Below are 22,472 nucleotides of genomic sequence, written 5' to 3'. Positions count from 1 at the left end.
TGAGAGATGGTACTGTTACAAGAAAAAAAGTGGGGTTTTGGGCTCAAGAGACATTTGAGTTCAAATCCCAGCCACACTAATAACTAGTTGTGTGACTTGAGACAAGCCAGTTACCTCTCAGTGACAGTTTAAAACTTCATAAAATGGGGTTAATAAAAACACTAGTATAGCATAGGTGGAAACATACAAAAGATATGGGGGACAAAGGCTTAGTGAAAATATTTTATTTTGAGTAGAAATAATAAACTGAGCTTACATAATCAGCATCACCAATATTGTCAATGCTTTCTCCTTACCATAACATATTAGCATACCTCAAACTCCTTCAATTTTCATTCCTTATTCTAACATATCATAGCTTCCTTAAATTAGAACTTCAGAGAGTATTTGTAACCAATGAGAGGACTATAAATGAATGATGCTCATCTTTTTTCTTCAGAGAGTTTATCAAAGAAAAGAAACTTACATATAACTATGCCCTCTTAATTCTGTAAGTGTGAAAGATATCCTTTTAATTAGAAATTTTAGGTCCATAAAAATGTCTGTTTTTCTGATAAAAAATAATGACTCTTGCCTACTGAGTTGTCAAAATATTAATCTAGAAGTAAACCCAAACCTTAACTAATATATTTTGTCTAAAAATAATACTCATATTCAGGATCTGTGATTCAGCAGGTTTTCTAACATTATGATTCTTTCATTTAAAGTTAGTTAAAAATAGCAATAATTAATATAAAATGACTGAGGCCGTAATTTAGGAGACTTGGATTTACATCTTTATTCTGCCAGGAGTTAGCTATAACATATAGTGTTATTATCCCTCTAAATATTGTTAAATACATGTATTGCACCAGGCACACTAGGAATATCTTCTGTTTTGCTTAATATTCTCAAGTTTTTATAGGATATGGCAATTTTGAAATAAATAAGCATTCATAATATAGTGTATTACCGTGAAGGAAAAATTAAATGAGAGAAGCCATGTAAAATAATAAAATATCATGTAATGTAAATTTTATATGATGAATTTCCTACTATATGCATTCATATGACATTATATGGTAAAATTGACCATTTTATTTCAGGCATTGACTATGCAGTTTATCCTTTGATCTATAATTGCATTTTTTATTCCAGTGGAATTTAATATATTTACTTATTTGAATTATATGGTCTCTTCATGTGGCAAGTATTGAGTTATCAACTGGAGTAGCATATGTGCCGAATGTTTGTTTTGTTTGCACGTAAGCATTTTTCAATATTTGTTTGACTTTAAGTCACACCTCAAAATCCAGGTTGAGTGTTATTCTGTTTATTCTCAACATTATTGGATGTACAGTGAGAGAAAGTATATACTGCTTCCTAAACACGCTTGAATGTCTGTCAGTGATCATAAATCATATCTTGATATGCTAAATGTTATATCACAATTTAAATTATTGCCTAACATTCCAGAAAATATTGTGAAAAAAGTTAATTTCCTTGTATAAAAGCAATTTCAAAATTTGTATGTACACACATAGACCTACAGTATACTTTTAGCAAAAATGTGAATAACTGTGGAAAAAATGCTTTAAGAAAGATTATAAGATTTTCCTTTGAAACTTTGAAAACTGAGGATAGCACAGCTTTTTGTTGCTGTACATACAAGCCTTTTCTGTATTTATATCATTTAAAAATTCATACAATTCACTTGTTCTTTCTCTCTAAAATTATAAGCTAATATGATCAAAACAAAATCTATTTTTATGACACATTGGCTCACTAAACAAAATGAACTAAATATAAGGAATTTTCGGCCTGAATAAACATTTCTAAAATTTCATATATAAATTAAACATATTCCTTGGCTTTTGGAATATTTAATAACTCCCATTACTGAAAGAACATTAACTTAAGTTGATCCTCATATATAAACTGTTAGTATAAATTTGTGGATGTGTAAATGGTGAGCATTATGGTTTTTTAACACATTGAGAAACTAACGCAAAAATTATGTTAACACATGTACTATATTTGGTGTTTATTTCACTGTGAAGTAATGACCTCTATTTTTTATTACCATGTGGACTTGATGTTCATCTCTCTCTCTCTCTCGCTCACACACACACACACACACACACGCATTATACCCCTAAGTGCTCCATTTTTATTTGTCCTCATCTTCCTTATTCTTTGTTTTTCCATGATGTAGCCCAGGTGTTGATCTCTACAGAAGCAGAAGGATATCAGAAATATCATAGTTTGAAAATTCATCCTATTCATTCAATGGCATTAAAAAACCACTGTATTTTGGGCTGTAAATTACTATTATTTCTACCATCCTGTAGTTACACAAAAGCTCATCAGAATTTTACATGGATAATTAGAAAGTTTAAAAAAATATTGAAAAGGAAATAATATGAAGGAAAATAGAAATGAATAAAGGAAAAGAGAATGAAAAGGGAAAAGGGAGGGGAGGAAGAGAGATTTTAGGCAAACATGCATATAAGTATCATCGCACTGAAACCTTTGTTCCTCTTTGCTATTAATTACATGCTAGAAATTGACTATTGTAAATAGTTATCAATTCACTATCCCCAGCTTATTATATTGTGTCTCCTATGATCAGGTCCTTCTCAGGCATTGCATCGAGATTCCAGGGTCATAGAGATATTTTCAACTGTCCACTACCCTCAATAAACTCATTATATATGAGATTTGCATTCATTTGGACCTGTAATAGAAAGGTGAAGGATGTCAGAAATGCTAGAAGGATAAAATAAACTGAGACTTTTATTCAACCCAGAATGTTATGAGATTTATGTTTGTGGGAAGAGATATTGAAGTTGGAATTCAAAGGATGACAGGATTTGTACCAACAGGAAGGGCAAACTGAACAACAAACAAAAGCAATAGAAGTTAAATAAGCTTAGGGCATGTAACATTAAAGGCAGAGTAAAATAAACACACACAAACATAGATTGCTCAGAGGAGAGTGACAAGGGATAAATCCAGAGCAGATTATGTAAAGATTCTGCTAATGTTGGCTCTCTTGCCATGTATCTTGTTTGATGGTGTCTTTTATATTGCAAGAGTTTAATAAGTATTTTAGTTTAGTTGTTTGAAGTACATTTATCTAGTTTACAGACAATGTTCTATATTTTTATACTTCTAGAGATTTTATTATACAAAAAATGTGGGTTATATATTTTGTGTTCTTAGGATTTTTCCTATAGCCAACTTTTACAAAGATTGCTGGTTTTCTTGGCTTTGCGTGTATCACTCAACATTCCCAGAACTGGTTTGCATGTCTTTCATGACTCTCGCACAATTTTGAGCTGCCTATTGATAGCATGCATCATGCATATTACCCTGTATGCCATAATTATTGTGCTTTCTATATGTTGCTCTTCCCTATGTTTTTATCGTTGATTGTATCCAGTGTGTTTACAATACTTAAATTTTAGCTCTAAATTAGAATCTGGAAATACCTGGAAAATAAATTAGTACTTATTGAGCACTTACTATGGCCTAAGTGTTATACTATATGCTTTATGTTTGTTATCTCAATTATCCTATCAAATAATAATTGAAAAAAACAGTAGCCAGATAAGTAAGTCCTTTGCACCAAATCAAGCAGGTATGAGTGGTTATGTTTAGACCAGAGCAAATTTTGTCAGAATCAAGGCAATTTTCCTATACCTTCTTGACTTTGTAATAAAAGGAATCTAAAGTTAGAATTTGAAATACCCAGAGAATGTCAAGTAAAGGGTATTCAAGAGATGCTCTACTAAATCTCCCAGGATTGGTCATTTTAGAAGAGGAAGTAGTTACTGAGGCTAATCACTAAAATCTAGTAACAATTAAGAGACAAAATAGAACAAATGCCCCCCCAAAATTATTAGTGACTGTCCAATAAAGATGAAACTGTTTAGGAACCCAATGATTCTTTAACACATTTGAGCTAGTAATGTAATTTCTGCATTATGGAAGATGTTTCACTAGGGTTGGAATGGTGGGAGAATAGTACAGTAAAACAAGGTACAGATGTATTTCATATCTTGCAACATTTTAAAGTACAACAAGTTTCAGTTGAACATTATTTTGTAACATATTAAACCCAAATTTGATTCTATATTATAGATGTGGTTAAAAGAGATATAAAAGAGTAAGATTGCCAAGTTCAGAAGAGAGGAAAAATCCTGGAAATCCTTGAAAATTATGTAAGAAATACATATTTTAAAAGAGCTGGCAAATGTACAAGAAAAATATGAGTTGTATATAATGCTAGTATGGATGAAATGTGGAAAAATAATCTTATTATTGTAATTGCTTTTGTGTATTGATACTTACACCCATCAATAATTTACTCAGTTATAAAAATATTTGAGTGGCATTGATTATTAAATTATAGAACATTGAATACTTTGAAATTATATTTTAAGAATGAAAAAGATAAATTATAATTATTAGTTTGCTTTCATTGCTCATTCCAATTCCCAATTTGCTGAGAAATAAGAAAAACAATATTTTGAAAAAATGAAATATGTGTGTGTGTGAAAAAGAGAATGAATAAATGAAGTTTACTCCAAAATTATAGCAGATATTTTAATAAAACCACATTACCCTAATAAGTACTTCAACTACTTTAAAAGTGAACATTTAAATAACTGGTTTAAAAAATTCAAATTGATTATAAGATTTCATCATTGTGTGCAGTTCATACTTGTAAAGAATTCTCAAAACTATGAAAAAAAAGAGTAAATTTATTGCAAGACTAGATGCCAGATATATACATGATATGTTTAAAATACAGCCTATGAAGAATTTTATGGAAAGTAGCTATATCAAACTAAATGGAAGCAATAATGAAAGTTATAATAGAAGAAAACTTTCCATAAAAATTAATAATATTCTGAAATATGTTGTATAAAGGGATTCAATAAACAACTTATAGACAAGCCATACCTAAATGCATCATGGTAAATAAAAAGAAAAACAATTTTTACAGGTAGTATCCAGGGAACAGAGGGGAGGAGAGGGAAAGATGTTTTCAAAAGAGACAAAATCCAGATGGATTCAGATTTCTCTTTTTTAAATTACCTGACACTAATTGAGAAACTTTTGCAGGTTTTGAAGGATTATTGAATAATTCTTTACCAAGAGATTAACGAAAATGACAACAACAACAGCGGTGTTACTTTTCTGGAAAACGATGATAATAATACATTAGAAAAATAATCATTGTAATCTCCAGTTGATTATTTGCCTTCTTTATGAGGGATATATAATTAAATCTTCAAAACAATCCAGTGAGTTGGATGAACATTAGTTTTATCGTTTGTAGATAAAAAACTGATTTTCAGACAGGTCAATTGCCTGTTATTACACTAGCAGTATGATTCAATCCCAGCATTATTATAATAAAAATGAAGTATCTCTTCTGATGGAAAAGCAGTAGAAAATATTATCCAATATAAACGGGTTCATGACATGTTTTGTCTATTTACCCTCCACAAATAATTATTTGAAAACATACCATTCTGCAAAGACATAAATAACAATTGAGAAACTCATGCATGAACAAGTTTTAGAAAAAAAAAATGAAGTTATGGTTCAAAGAAGTAGCCATCCTACAGAGGAGTGAAAAATGCGTGGGTCATAGTAATCTGGTGTAAATGTCTGAGACCTGATCTGCAAAGTTGGACAAATTATTTAAAATCTGATTCCAGTAATATGAGCCTGTTAATAACCCCTACACCACATACCGTAATAAATAAAGGAAAACAAATGGTGTAAAACTCTTAGAACAAGGCAAGGTATGTTGTAAGCCTAAATAAATCCAAGTTTTTATTATTGTTGTGAAGTCTTGAAAATGGTTAGACAAAGAGACAAGGCCAGACAGGTTCTGTAAACACTACTACAAAATTGTCAACTGGAATTATTAAAATAATTTCAATAATTATATTAGCAAATGTCAACTGAAACTATTGAAATAGTTATAACTCATAACTTAAAATCATTATCAGTCAGGTTTGGAAAATCCCTTTTAAAGAATTTTTAAATAAAACATTATAATGTTCTTGAAATTATTTTTTTCATATAGTCTTTTAGTAACAAGTAATTACAATACAATTATTTTTATACTGATGGTTTAAATTGTATAATAAGAAAAATAAAATATTCAAGTCAATGAACTTAATTGTTTATAAGGGAGATTTCGGGCTCACTCTGCAGTGCTAGTTGCAATATACACTCATAAATGAAAAGGTAGCAATGTATATTAAGAAAAAATAATACCAAAACAAAACAATTTTGTTATCTTGAGGTGACTTGAGTAATAGTCACAAAGTCTGTTTTTGAAGAGCTCCAGCTGTGTTGCTGCTCAGATCTCTTGAGTGAAAACCTAAATTGTGAGTATATCTAAAAAAATACTCACAATTTTAAAATTATATGTTCAAATAAAAGCCATATGTAAGATTGGGTCAGTTATCTGTACTACATCTTAATGAAAAGGCAGTCAAATACACAGAACCGCACTCCAGAATGTTTTAGAAAAAAATAAATATACCATAAATTCACAGAAAGTAATAATGCATACATATCATTTCATGAATTTAGAGAAAGCAGATAAATATGGATTTTTTTAAAAAAGCAAAATGTTGTATTTAAGCATCAGAATGATAATCAAATATTATTAGATAAATACATATCAAATTTAAAGAATACATAAAAATGTAAAAGAGAATAGAAATACAAATCTAAATAACCATTTAAAACAACACCCTAACTAACTAATAATTAAGATAAGAAAAATAAAACAAGATACCAACTTTTCATGGATCAAATAAAAAATATTTTAATGTAATTTTCAGCTCCAGGAAAGATATGATGAGGGATCATATGACACAATCCAAATTGTTATAAAGTCAATATCAAGTCTAACCAAAAATATAATTCTAAATTAGAAATGTATTTATCTATTTGTCTATACATAAATCTTTGCATCTAGGTTTTTTAACATAAGAACTTGAGGGGATAAATAGAACTAAATTTTGCTAACAGAAACATGGTAAGTAAAATGTAATGTATTCCTATGAAAGACCACTGCATAGCCATTGGCAATTACATGTTTTAGAACAGTGTTGCGACAGGAGACACACTTGTGTTAGAAAGCTAAACGCACAACCTGAAATGTTATGATTTCTCAAGATAGAGATATTAAGTATAATGTTTACTCTCTCCTCTCTGTATTTTTTTTTTCGGTATACTTGACGATTTTCAGGGTTCAATTCAGGCTTTCACATTACGTTTAATTATGTCTCTCTAGTCTCCATTAGCCCTTTTGTCTCCATGACCTTGACACTCTTAGAGAGTACTCGCCAGTTATTTTGTATAATTTCCTCAGTTTGGTCTTGTGTGGTGTTTCCTCAAGATTAAATTCACATTTTCAGCAAGAACCGCACAAAAATTATTTCTCTGTGCATCGCATCAAGAGTCGTATATGTTACAGTCCCATGAGAAACTCGAAAGGCACCACCTTTACCAAGTCATCTTATCTTTTTGAAAGAAAATTTAGAGGCAGCTAAATGGAGCTAGTGTCTTAATTATATTTTCTGAAATTGTACTTTTTTAAGCGGTTTTATCCCCCTATTCCATTTGACGTTTTTGTACGTGCGGCTCGCAGTTTAATTTGCCATTATGTGCACCTAGCATTAGTCTAACTTCATAGTTCTGTTCCTAGAATCATATTTCAGGAATCACATAACCATATTTTATACTTAATGACTTTTAACTTTCCAGTATACATATTATTTTGTAAGCTCCTGAAGACAGACATAGATATCCCCTAGCTTTTGAATTTTTCCTGAAAATTACTTGTGTGTGTTTGGTACTGATTAAATGGTAATGACTGCCGACTAACAAGTTAAAAGTGGAAATACCATCTTTAGGATTCAATGAGGATTTCTCATTTTTCCAAATAGCCCACAAAAATATCTCTATAGGCTTCCAAGGCAAAAAACAAAGACTGCATAAGGCAGCAATTCTGATTTTTTTCTTACAAAATTTAGAAAACTAATAGACTTGGTGTTTCAGTATACTTTTACACTGCCACTTCATACCTTTTAATCACTGTTATTTTCTAAAATACATTTTGTAAAAAAAAGTTTTTAAACCGTTATCAACAAAATAAGAAATCGAAATAAAATCAGCCAAGTCAAAACAGCAGGATACAGTATTTTTGTTTCCTTATATTATCACACTTATTTTAGTTTAACATCTGTCCAATGACATCTCAGGCTATATTTTGGGATGTGTGACAATTTTTTTCACAAATTCTTTACTCACAAGTCAGGATGTTCCCATTAATTGTGATTTGTAAAGGAAGCATTTAACTCAGGGCAGATGCTGAGCAGCGTGAGTATGGAACTATGGCAGGTACGAAATGACACATGGAATTCGCAAGTGGGCACGGATGGCCAGATGGTATTGGCATCTGAGAGATTTATTACACTAAGTTGGCAATAAAACATGTGTGATCACTAATTTAACATACAAAACTGGTCCAGAAAATGTTTATGTTAAACAAATTTCCTCTCTAAATATCAGGTGCAACATATTTTATTATGTTTCATTTCTCTTTTGAGAGATCCAAATATTGAAAATTGAATCCTTTCTTTTCAGCAAGAGTCCCACTCATTTAGGGCAAGTCATGTCTAAATAAGCAAATTTAAGTAAATAGATGCACAATTCTCCATATATTGTAGGCAAGTGAAATGAAACAGTAGGGATATGATTTTCCTTGGTTTATCTAAATTATTACCTTGGTCCTATACTTAACTGTGGTTGGCTAGGCCCTCTGTTTTTGACATATAACTCTTGGCTAAAATGTTGAAAATTCCATATAGGGAAATGTAGAATTATTTTGAGATTATCAGAAGAATCTTCATACTGTGTATTAAATCATTATTTAGAAAACCAAAGTATATGACAATGTTCAAATATAATTGAATTGCAAGAATTTTCCTGGAGTGCCTTTTCTTCTTTCTGACTCCTAGTTAGCTACCACTCTTTTATTAAGTTTCACCTCAAGTGTTATCACATACATGAAGATTTTCTAATTTTCTCCATTGTCGTTGAATGCTCACTTATTAGACAGAGTTCTCTGGCATCCAATTAATACCTGTTATAGATCTCCTCTCAAACTACCAAAGGGAAACATTGGAGCTTACTTGACAGCATTTCGTGTTAGATGTAACTGGTTTCTAAGGTGTGCAACTATAAGCGAGATATCTTATCATTCAATTTCTTATTTTGTAAAGCAGGGATAATAATACCAATTCTATGGAAGGTTTAATTTAAACAATTTCATTAGATAATACCCATAAAAAAACTAGCAAAATGTGTAGAACATAATAAATAGTATTTCTTATAGATGTTGATATATATATATCAATATTCTGCAAGATTCTGAACATTTTTGATGGCAGACAGTAAATTCATCTCTATATTACTGAACCTGCTGCATGCTATTTGGAACACACCATATGCATGCACACATATATCAGTGAGAATGTGTATGTGTGTATTCAGATTGAATAGAATAATTTAAAGAAATAAACAGAAAATAAGCAATTTCAGGTAACATGTAAAACTCATGGTTTCTGTTCTGAGGCTTCTTTTCAAACCAGCATGTATCAAATAACAGAATTTAAGGGCAGGATCATGGCCAAATGATATATTATCCAATATCAAGTATGCGACGTTAATCTGTGGAGTTAGCTATAAAGACCAGAACTAGCTTTATCTTTATTTACTAAGGCAAACATACTAAGATCTAGATTGAAAATCAAGCAGCCATTGACAGGAAAAAGAGTAGAAGCAATTATCTACAAAAATTATACTGGGACCATTTTAAAAAGCAGACTTCTAATTCATTAAATTGTTGTAATGTCAAATAAGGTTGTAGTTATTTTCACATACAACCACACTCCAACCATAAACTCTAAGAGTGTAGCTTTCATGGTCCAGAAATTCTATCAGAGACCAATATATCTCAGTTTTCTGTAATACATAGCACTAAGGTGATAATATTGCAGTGATGAAAAAGATGAAATAAACCATTCGGCATGACTAATTCTAGTTGCTAATACGGGAATTTTTTTCACCTAGCACCTAGCTGAAAATGTAAATTTTTAATCTACAATGAAAGTGTTTAGTCTGTAGAACATCTGGATGTTCTGAAACACCTGGACTGTTTTCAGTTTTTATCCCAAAGTATCTCAGCAGTCAAAAATAGATTGTAGGTGTCTGTATAGAGGTAAAATATTTTGGTGCAAAATTTGAATTTTAGTAACTATATGTAACAGTATTTGAGAAACAAAAGTAGTTTTACTTTTTTTTGATAAAATATATTTCTTTAAAAGTACTACAAACTCTGAAAAATGATCATAACACAGGAAAAGGCCTATGATATTATGTAAAATGAGAAATTCACAACATGAATCAGTTTATGTGAAGTATGATCAAAACAATGAAAAAAAAGTGCAAAAACTACCGATATTTAATGATTGCTTACGCAATTCTAGACTATGGTTTAAGCGTCTTATGTAGATAATTCTGTTTGATTTTCAAAGGAAACTAATGATATGAGTATTATTATTATTATTATTATCACCATTTTACAGAGGAAAACCCCAAGTCATGGGGTGGTTAAACAATTTACTTGGTATCATACAACAGGATTCAAGATTAAAATACAGTTCTTATTAGAGCCCAAACACTTTGCGACTATGTGGCAGAAAAAGAAAATTGGGAAAGTATACTAAAATGTTAAGAGTTACCTTCATCTGATATTTTTAGTTAAAATATTTTAGCAAAATTTTTATGATGGACATGAATTATTGTCATACTAAAAATAACTCTTATTTTAACAATATCATCCATGCAATTTAAAAATTAAGTAGACTGCCAAAATGACCAATAAAATCTAGTTTTGTAAGTTGCTTCTAACAAATGAGATGGAACACCATTAAGATTAAGAAACATACTAAGTTTAAAATAGGAATCTTTATTCTCATAGCTATACTGACTTGTTTTGCGACTCTAAATGATTAAAGGTAACTCATGACTTTGCAAAAGTTATTTTGTTCTTTTGATTCTAAGTCTAAAACAAAGTTGATAATATCTTATCAAAGAAATGAAGAAACTAGAGATTAAATAACATCTAATTAATTCCTTTGTGCTCCTAGGAATGTGTACCACACTATCAATGGATACTACAATTGTATAATTGTTCTCTGTCAGCTTAAATTCCTTGCATGTCTCCAGGAGATGCCACTCAGTTTGCACTAGTCAGTAACTATTATTGTTATGAGTGTCTAAATCACTAACAAACTTGTTTATAATATTTGACTTCTATTGATACAATTAGACCAGGTTGAAGACTTCCTCTTAATATATTAATTTCTTAATAATTTGCCTTGAATTGCCAAGAAGTTGCAGATATGATAGGTCTGGAAATACAGGCAAAAAAAAAAAAAAAGAGAGAGAGAGACTGTTGCTTGTTTCCATGTATAATTGTTCTCTGCTGAGGAGATGATTATGTAAAATAGCTATTGCAATACAATAATGTATTTTCTGAAATACAGGAAAAACAAGGCATTAAGAGACCAATGCCTGAAGTGGAGCTAAAATGGGCCTACAAAAGTCTAGAGCAGCATGTGAACTAAATTTGAGAGACAGTCAACCAGATGAACACTCACAGGAAGGACTTCCGGGCAGAAATAACTACGAATGCAAAGGCTTGAGAAATGAGAAAGCATAGTGTGATGGTTAATAGTGAGTGTCAACTTGACTGGATTGAAGGATGCAAAGTATTGTTCCTAGATATGTCTATGAGGATGTTGTCTCAGGAGATTAACATTTGAGTCTGTGAACTGGGAGAGGCAGATCCACCCTCAATCTGGGTGGGCATCATCTAATCAGCTGTCAGCATGTCTAGAATAAAGCAGACAGAAGAAGGTGGAAGAGGCTGACTTGCCAAATCTTCTGGCCTTCATCTTTCTCCTGTGCTGGATGTTTCCTGCCCTTGAACATAGGAGTCCAAGTTCTTCAGATTTTGGACTCTTGGACTTGCACCAGTGGTTTGCCAGGGGCTCTGGGGCCTTCAGCCACAGACTGAAGGCTGTACTGTTGGCTTCCCTACTTTTGAGGGTTTGGGATTCGGATGGACTTCCTTGCTCTTCAACTTGTGGGGCTTCACCTTGTGATCATGTGAGTCAATTCTCCTAATAAACTCTCCTTTATACATGCATCTATCCTATTAGTTCTGTCCCTCTAGAGAATCCTGACTAATACGCATAGCTCAAAGACATACAGTTACTGTTGATGTATATGGAGTGATGGAGCAAGCCGAGATGAGTCTGGAGGAGTATTCACAAAGCAGATGAAGAATAATGTTGTATCTCATGCATAAAAGTTTAAAATGTATTCTTAAGACTTTGGGGGCTGGGCGCGTGGCTCACACCTGTAATCCCAGCACTTTGGGACACTTTGGAAGGCCGAGGCGGGTGGATCATGAGGTCAGGCATTCAAGACCAGCCTGGCCAATATAGTGAAATCCCATCTCTACTAAAAAAAATACAAACATTAGCCGGGCGTGGTGGCGTGTGCCTGTAGTCCCAGATACTTGGGAGGCTGAGACAGGAGAATTGCTTGAACCCTGGAGGTGGAGGTATCTGTGAGCCAAGGATCGTGCCACTTACTCCACCCTGGGTGACAGAGGGAGACTCTGTTAAAAAAAAAAGAAAAGAAAAGAAAAGAAAAACAAGACTTTGGGGAGCAAATGAAGACTATTGATCAAGGCAGTGAAAAAGAAGATATATATGGCAGGAAGATTATGATGGTGGCATACTGTAGACTATAAAGGAGCTAGTGGGACAAAACAACATTATTACTATTCTCCAAAGAAGATAATAAATTATTTGGACTAAGCTAATGTCAAAGATGATGGGCAAGGGAGGGAGGATATTTTTGTATGTGTGATATTCTAAATCTATACTTGCAGGATTTAAATATTAATTCAAATTCAGTGGAAAGAAGGTTGGGGAAATAAGGTAAGACTTCATTGTTTAATAAATTTTGACAAACTTAACAGAAGGATGATGAATCCACAGACTTTGAGAAGTGGGAAGCTGTTTATATAAAGCTAAATAAAGGAAGGTGAATGAATGTGGGTATAAAATAACACAAAGCTCAATGTTGGATCTATTATAATACACGGGCTCTTAAAATATCCAGCTAGAGACTGCTGGCAGGTATTTGGATGTATACATCTGAAGATAAGTTTGATGTGTCCATGTAGGCATGAGTGTCATTTTTACAAAAGTGATAGTAGAAATGTTAGGACCTGAGTAAAATAAGCCATGAAGAATGTTAAAGTGAAACAAAACAAAACAAAACAAAAACAAACAAACAAACAAAAACAAACAAGGGCTAAAGAAAAAAAGCTTGGGAAATATCCACTTTTATGAAATGGCCAAGAAAAACCTAGCAAAATGAATAGCAACAACTGAGAGGTAGAAAGAGAAGCAGGTAATAGTATCACAGAAATTAGGAACAGAAGTTGTTTAAGGAAGGTATTAAATATGGAAGAGAGAAATAAATTAGGAAAAAGACTGAAATAAACCCATTGTATTTATAAGGAATGGCAGGAGCCATTTGTGAAATGGAGACCTTGGAAACTAAACTTCAGTGGGTGGCAAAGTGAAAGGAGGGTATCATGTATCACTATTATATGTATACAGTTCTTAGCAAAAATGTTGAATGAAAGGAAGCTGAGAAACAATTAAAAAACTAGAAGTAAATGCCAGGCCAAGGGAAGATCTCTTTATATTTAAGCAATATACTCAGTACTCATTTGTGACCAGACAGGTTGCACTTAATCAACTTAATATTAAAACAATGCAAATATTCAATGTACGATCCATATTTTAAGTTTCCAATTAACCTAATAAAGTGTTTTAAACTCTTCTCTTATCCAAATAAGAATCCAACCAATGCAATGTATTTTAGTTTGTTTAATCTAGAAGAGTTTACCATGTTGATTTTTTAAATCAACTAAAAGCTATTTTTAATAGCTTTACCATATTTTTAAAATTCCAAGTCATTCATCTTGCATAATGTCTTTCAATTTTGGTTTGCCTGATTGTTTCCTCATGATTAGATTCAGGTTTTTTTCTTATTCTTCTTTGTTTTTACAGGAATATCACATAGGTGATATTGTGTTATTCTCGAGGTATCACATTTTAAGGTATGTAATGGCAATTCATTATTGGTAATGTTAAGTTCAACCACTCAGTTAAAATGGCATCTGCCTGATTGTTATATGGTAAAGGTAAACAACTTCCTTTTGTAGTGAATGACTAATCTGTGAATTGATCATTTGAAACTAAGTAAATAGCCTGTTTTTCAACAACATTCTGCCCAAAGTTTAGCATCAATTCGCAATTATTTCCTGCATCACATTTTACTATTTTTTTTGTGAACGGATAATTTTTTAAGTTTTATTATTCCTTCCACCCTTATTGGTTGATATTTCACGTGAGATAATTTTTAATTCAGGATTGGAGCTGAGGAGTAATCTTAATCTTGTCATCATTGAAAAAAATACATATTCATTAGAGAACTTTGCCATAGCCCTCTGTTGTACTTCATATACATTTCAAAATATAATTAATCCATATTTTAGAAAGAGCATTGTTCCCCAGTTTAAAATTAGTTTAAGGCATACCTTTCTTTCTTTTGCACTATTTTAGTTAGCACTTGATGAAGAAGTAAAAAAAAAAAAAGAAAACAAACATGATTTTGAAGACACAGGAAATATCTACTTTCCAGAAATGGTATATGAACTAATTCATCTAGTTTTGTGAAGTGTATTAAACATGAGATAAGACATGAGTGCTAAGAACTGTTTTCATCACTTTTAAGCTAAAGAACAAAATTGGAAAGAAGCTATGTTCACCCACATATTTTCCTAGCCAATCAAAACATTTTTCCTATTAATTATAAGGTAACAATTACAAAGACCAAGTGGAATTAAATAATGAAAGTGTGATAACATCACTGGACTAACAGTCTTTTGAAAAACATTCCTGTCACCTATAACAAGTGATTTTGTTATCGCTCATTAGCTACAAAAGACTGCAGGAGACTCCCTGGGGAACTCCCAGAAAGAACTTTAAAGCAAATTCATAAAATTAGACTAAATTAAACAATTTGAAAATGTAATTTGAGTCCTAGGAAGAAGAACTAAAACTAGTAACAGCAGATAGAATCTTTTGTTGCTATAGTGCAGATTAACATCTGGAGAGCATTTTTCTTTCTTTCCATATGTTGGAATGAAACTTTTCTTGAACAACTTGACCTAAGCAAATATTTTTAAAAATAACTATATGTTGTAACATGTTTAAATGGAAAGGCATTCTCTAGGTTAGCAATATCTTATTCTCACAGCCTTAGTGCTAATTCCATCCCTTACTTTCCCTTAACTGAAATATATTAAACTCTTACGTCCAACTGCATTTTATTTTTCTTTCTTCATTTACACCACATGTAGATTAATATTTTTGCAATTGTGACTCTGCTCACTATTTGCTGCTTAGAGAAATAGCTAAATTCCTTAACATTCTATAATCTGGCCACATTCTATCTGTTGCTTCAATTAGTTTCAATTCAATTCAAGGCAATTTATTAAAATCATGATTGCAACTATTTATTTTGCCAGCCAAAGTGTTAGATTTTTTTCTTAAAGAGCTCTCTGATAAAAGTGGTAGATGTTTTAATAAGTCTTACAATAAGCAATGAACTATACATGTAATTTATTAATTATGTAAGAAGAGTTAGCTGAAGATGGAGTCATTATTTCCTGTGTGGAGACAGGTAAAAAGTCCAATAGGAAGGTGTGTATGAGGTGTGTGTTGAAAGATTTTAATAAATTAACAAGCAAATGAGACAGGAGGTAGGGACTGAAAATGACCTTCTGTCTGAAGGGGTGAGGGTAGGAACAGAGAAACTGTGGAGGATGGTAGAATAGAAAAGAATTGTGTCATAGGTTTGGTTAACGACGATAGATATATCACACCGCAAGGGTTTGCAAGGAAGGGAAACAGACAATATAAGGTATTAGAAAAGTAGGTAGCTTTCACAGTGATGATAAATTTTTATTCTAGGGCATAATTTCCAACAATTTTCAGACAATGCCCAAACTGAACTGTTCCTAAATATTCTAAATATTCAAGTATAGGAATGCTTGTGTGTATGTGTGTGTGTGTGTGTGTGTGGTGTGTGACTGTGTGCATATACATGGGTGTTTGTGTGTGTGTGTGTGTGGTGTGTGACTGTGTGCATATACATGGGTGTTTGTGTGTGTGTGTGTGTGTGGTGTGTGACTGTGTGCATATACATGGGCGTTGTTCGCAGAGGTCAGGTGTTGCACTACATTTACTACTTAATAACTTTGAGAAGTGTGGGTTTACCTAAAGGAAGTTGTATTTGCTTTCTGAGATTTCTACTTAAATATCTAATCCAAACTTTAATTTACTTTTGAAAAAGGAGATGCAGTTTTTAAAAAAACTTGCCCCATGCCCAAGCTTTCTGAATATAGTGAGCTAAAAGATATTTAGAGGGTAGGAGTAACATAGGTTCCTCTGGTGTCTAGCTAGTAACTGATACACTAGCAGTTAATTAGTGTTCTCGAAAGAATGATTGGGAGAAAAATAAAGCATACATAAGCGGAAAGTTTTGTGGTTTTTTTGTTGTTTATTTGTTTGTTTTTGAGACAGGGTCTCGCTCTGTCTCCTATATTGGAGTGCAGTGGTGAGATCTCACCTCACTGCAGCCTCAACCTCCTGGGCTCAAGCGATCCTCCCACCTCAGCCTCCAGAGTAGCTGGGACCACAGGCATGCGCCACCAGCTAATTTGTGTATTTTTTGTAGGGACAGGGTTTTGCCATGTTTCCCTGACTGGAATATTTTTTTTTCATGACATTTGTTGTTTGTGATTTCCGGTACCACTGAGTCCAACCTCAGTTTCCAGCATTCTACATTTATTCCAGAAGGGATAGCTTCACCATATTGGATAAAATTTGCTGTCACTCTAATTCAGAGTGCTCTACTCTAGCAGACAAAGTAATGTGCCTCCCACTCTCCCGAAGGTAACCCTGTCCAAATCTCTGGAACCTGTGGATATGCCATCTTCCATGGCACAGCTACTTTGCAAATCTGATTAAGTTAATAATCTGGGGATGCAAAAATTACCCTGGATTATCTTAGTGGGCCAATGTAAACCCACAGGATTTATAAGAAGGAGGCAGGAGCATCAGAGTCAGAAAAGGAGATAGGATGACAGAAGAGGTTAGTGACATGTTCTTTGAAGATGGTTGTGGGGTCCATGAGCCAAAGAATACAAGTGGTCTCTAGGATTTGGAAAAGGCAAGGAAACTGATTGTCCCCTGGAGGCTACAGAAAAACTGCAGCCCTGCTGATAACTTGATTTAAATCCTGTAGGACTTATTTTGAACTTTGACCTGCAAAACTATAAGGTAATAAATTTGTCTTGTTTTAAGCCACTACTATTTTGTTAATTTGTTGCAGCAGCAATAGAAAGATAAAACAGCCCTCAGAGTCAATCAGTGAACCCATGAGCCAAGCTAGAACAAAAAGACACTGGTTCCTTGGACAATTGAGATGGTGGCTCATGACTAACACTATCTGAATCTGTGGTGCTACCTTGAGGAAAGCACGTTACTTTAATGAACATTACCAGCACTTTTTTATTGCCTGTTATTTGAAGTTAGGTTTCCTTAATAGCAGATTTTGAAATGCAAATTTGACTGCACATTGCAGGGTTGAATGAACAGAGATTGAAACAGAAAAAAAGTCAGAAAAAAGACCAAGATGTTTAATGTAAAGTCCTTGCATTAGGCACAGGAGTGGGTGCTGGAGAGGTAACTAGAACGCCTTACACACTGGTTTATCTGAAGGCTGGGACATTTATCCACGGCAATTATTCCCTAGTGGTTGAGGGATGCCCTGAGGGTATTTGACTTCCCTACACACTTGGCTACACCCTTAGGTCAGCAGGCTCCTCAGGCTTCAGAGAAAGCCCTGAGACATAAAGGTGGAGATACTTGAGTGCTAGCTTCAGGTAGGACACTGTTAGCATGGACAACTGTGACAGAAATCACAGGTTAGCCCAGGGGATGGAGTGCAGTACATCCAACGCATCCAACCTGCTCTTCTTTATAAACCTGGTTCTGCAGTTCTCGGCCCTTCTGCACTGTCCAATCGTCTCTTTTTCTTTAGGCAACTCTGTCAGTTTTTCAGAGCTTGCCAACAAGAAGACTAGTTGGTAAATGCTTCCAATGGGATCCTCCCACGGTCCAATCTGTTCTTTAACAAAATTGTTTTAGTCTTAATCATTTTAGGTTCATTTAACTAAAAATGAAATGACCTTTATTTCTTGTATAGTGAGAATTACACTTCAGTTTGTGCCCTTATATTTGTTGACTCACTTATATAAGCCCAATGAAAGAGTTTGGATATTTGTTGTCACCAAATCTCATGTTGAAATGTCACTCCCAGTGTTGGAGGTGGGACCTGGTGGGAGGTGTTTGGGTCATGGGAGTAAATCCCTCATGATTTGGTGATGTTGCTGTGAGAGTAAGTTCTTCTGATATCTGGTTATTTTAAAACGCATGACACCTCCCCACCCCTTTGCTCCCACTCTGGCCGTTTGAGACATTTGACCCACCTTCGCCTTTGGCCATGATTCTAAGTTTTTGAGGCCTCCCCAGAAGCCAAGTAGATGTCAAGATCATATTTCCTGTACAGTCTGCAGAACCGTGGGCCAATTAATCCTTTTTTCTTCATAAATTACCAGTCTCAGGTATTTCTTTATAACAATTCAAGAGTGCCTAAAACACTCAACATACATTGAAAATGTCAAACAGAATTTAAAACTCCTTTAAATACAAAAATCATAGGTAAATATGACATTGTCTTGTGAATTTTCTATCATCTATCATTACTTATGTTAAAAAGAATAACACTGTATTTTCAAAGCCAGATTGTGGTTATATAAGAAATTTGAAGATACATTAAAGATTACACTGATTTAGAGTAATTTTTGTCACATAGATTCTTTTAATTTTGTTCCATTTTAAACTTTATTGATGCTGATGAAAAGGAACATTAAATTTTCAACTCTGTGAACCACTCCATAAAGTTACATAGACCTGATTTGTGGAAATCCAGCATAGTCAAGTCTAAATGGTCTCTCTTTCTAGTCTAGCCCAATGTCATTCTGCCACACCCCAGCATACAATGGCAATTAAGCTGTCCTAGGCTGACTCTGCAGTGTGATGCCACATGTGGGAGGCTGTCGGCTCGAATGATTCTTCCCCACATTGTGCCTGTCCTGGGTATCACACACATGCTGTGCACTAATTTTCCTCTGCTTCTCATTTCTCACAGTTCAGATAATTCTACCTCAAAAAAATCCTTCCTCATAAGAACTGCATACTAATTAACCCCTGCTCTCTTCTCTTTGTCTCTTTCAATCCTTGCCTAATTACCTATGAAAATGTTGCTTCTGTTTTATTCATACTATCCTGGGTTTCAGTGCCTACTCTTTGCCCACTCTTTTTTCTAACCCTTTTCCTCTTCCTCTTCCTTCAGAGCTTTATTTCTTTTTTTCTTTTCTTCCAATCATTTTTTTTTAATCATCTGTGTTAGTCCATTTAGCATTGCTGTTAAAAAATATCAGAGGCTGGGTAATTGATAAAGAAAAAAGCTTTATTTGTCTAGCTGGAAGATGGGACATCTGGTGAAAGCCTCAGGCTGCTTCCATTCATGCCAGAGGGTGAAGGGGACCTGGTGTGCAGAGGGTGAAGGGGAGATCGTGTGCCAAGAGAGGAAGAAAGAGAGTAGGGGGAGAGGCCAGATTCTTTTAAACAACCAGTTTTTGAGGAAACTAACAGAGTAGGCATTCACTCACACTCCCACACCCAACCCCAACTGGAGGACATTAATCTATTCATGAGGGATCCACCCCTATGACCCAAATGCCTCCACTAAGCTCCACCTTCAACGTTGGGGACCAAATTTTTAAATGAGGTTTGGAGAGAAAAATATCCAAACAATAGCATCACCCTTTTATCTCTCGTGTTTCACGTTTCCTGGATACTGAGTCGAGGGAGACTTGGCCCCTAAGGCTCACAGCTTCCTCTGCTCCCCTCCATGGTAAATGCCTCTCAAGGCAATTATGGAGGCCTGAGAGGTCCATGGCATGGGACTTGTTCTTTTTTGAGTATTTTTACTTTTACCAGCTCCTGAACATTTGTTCATTGGGTTTTTGCTTTAATTTGCCTTTCTAATGCCAATCTATTAAAAATAACATTTTTAAAAAGTGGGATAACTTCAAAAATCTCTTCTCCTTTCTATTAATTTTCCAAATGAATAATCTCTATTGAAACTTTTAATCATCAAAGAAATACTAGTGATAAATTCCTTCAAGGAAAAACAAAACCATAAATGTAGAAATTAATTAATAAACAACTACTGCCATCAAGCTCTAAAAGTCTTTTAAGTATCTAAATCTCATCCTTCCCCTGACACAACTCTCCCCACAAATAAAAATATTTCCTGCGTTTGCTACTCATTAGCTGTGAAGATTTCAAGATGTCATTCAGACATTTTCAAAAGCAGTAATATTTCATAATTCAAGTTAACTGAAATACTTCATTATTGAAATTATGTAAGCTTATGAGGCTTTTGCATATATTGTTCAATTGCAATGAGAATCTTTCCATATTGCTATTTTCTAGTGATGCTGGTAACTATGCCTGATCCTTTTTAACTTCTGGCTCAGTGTCCTACTCTCTGATATTAATCCTGTCATAATTTTTGGTGATTTCATTACCCACATAGATTATTTCCCCAACTACCTTGGCCTCTCATTACTTTGAAGTCTTCTCCCCTTATGATTTCATCTTCTACCTAACACCAGCCATCAATTTTCATTGTCATACCTCAGTCTTTGACATGAGTAAAAACTGGAAACTTTTCAAAATTTAATACATAAGCATCAGACTCAGGCTGCCACCTCAAATATTTCTTGTTTAATCTTTCCAGAATCCAAAATCATACAACCCTTTTACCCATCAGCATCTACAATGTATAGGTTTTATCTCATCATCTCTGTCACTCAGTTTCATCCTGCCCTCACATCCTTATTCACCCAGCTTAAAAGATTCTATGACTGGTCATTAAAATCAATAATATTTATTCACATTCAAACTCCCTGTACCTTTTTCTCATCATCTCACCCAGGAGGTAAAAATGTTCTAGTCAAATTTAGGTCTTTGATCACTCTTTTCCTGCAGAAGCAGAGCTGAAGGTAGCTGGAGGAAAATAACAAACATACTAGCTGGCCCTGTTGGACATTCACAATTTCAGTTTATAAGCTTTCCCTTAGTGCTACCTAACAAATCCCCTGTAGGCCTCTAGTCCATTCCTCTCAATGAGAATTTTATTCCTTTCCTCTTTCTGCAACCCTGAAACATAGTCTCAGGTCATAAGACAACACTCAATAGTAATGCTGAGTATTTTATTTTATTTTATTTTATTTTATTTTATTTTATTTTATTTTATTTTATTTTACTGAGAAAAGGGGAACATTCAGAATAAAATGTCCACATGCTCCCGTCAATTATATTAACCAACTTTCATCTGAATCTCTATATTTCTTCTTTGCTTCCATAAGAAGGAGTAATGTATCTCATCTCCTTAAACCAAACCTTTCACCTGAGCACGATGTAGTATAAATGGTGACTATCTGATCTCATTGCATAATCTGATCAAGTCTACCCTCTGATAAAGATCTTCCAATAACTTCCCATCTCAATAAAAATAAAAGCAAAGTACTTCCAACATTCCTAAGGTGCCTTGAGAAGATCTGGGCCATGGCCAGCAGAAGTTCTCATTTGTCCACTTCATCACGCATGTTGGTTTCTTTGACATTCTTTAGATTCATCAAACACATTCCAAGTTCTGGTATTTGTATTTGCTGTTCTTTAGGGTATTTTACAGCTTCCTTCTTGGTGCATTTTACATCTTTCCACAGATATTTCCTTCAAAGAAGCTCTTTTCTGATTAACCATAAAACGTGGATTCCAAACACACTAACTCATTCTTACTTCGCTTTAATTTTCTGTGCAACATATCCATTTAACTTTTTATTTGTTTATTGGTTTCCTCCTCCTCTCTACCACCACTACATGCAAAATACTAGAATGTAAGCTGCATGAGGGCTGATGTCTCTCTCAAGCATTAACTTCTGTATTCTCAATGTCTGGAATCCACACTGGGATTTTCAATGTGTTAAGTGACTGACTAAATGAAGGAATAAATTGTCAGAGAACCTAAGT

The sequence above is a fragment of the Pan troglodytes genome, chromosome 3 (genome assembly GCF_028858775.2).
Source record: "Pan troglodytes isolate AG18354 chromosome 3, NHGRI_mPanTro3-v2.0_pri, whole genome shotgun sequence".
In the NCBI taxonomy this organism is placed as follows: domain Eukaryota; kingdom Metazoa; phylum Chordata; class Mammalia; order Primates; family Hominidae; genus Pan; species Pan troglodytes.
The sequence above is the reverse complement of the archived record's forward strand: the minus strand, read 5'-3'. Positions refer to the sequence as shown.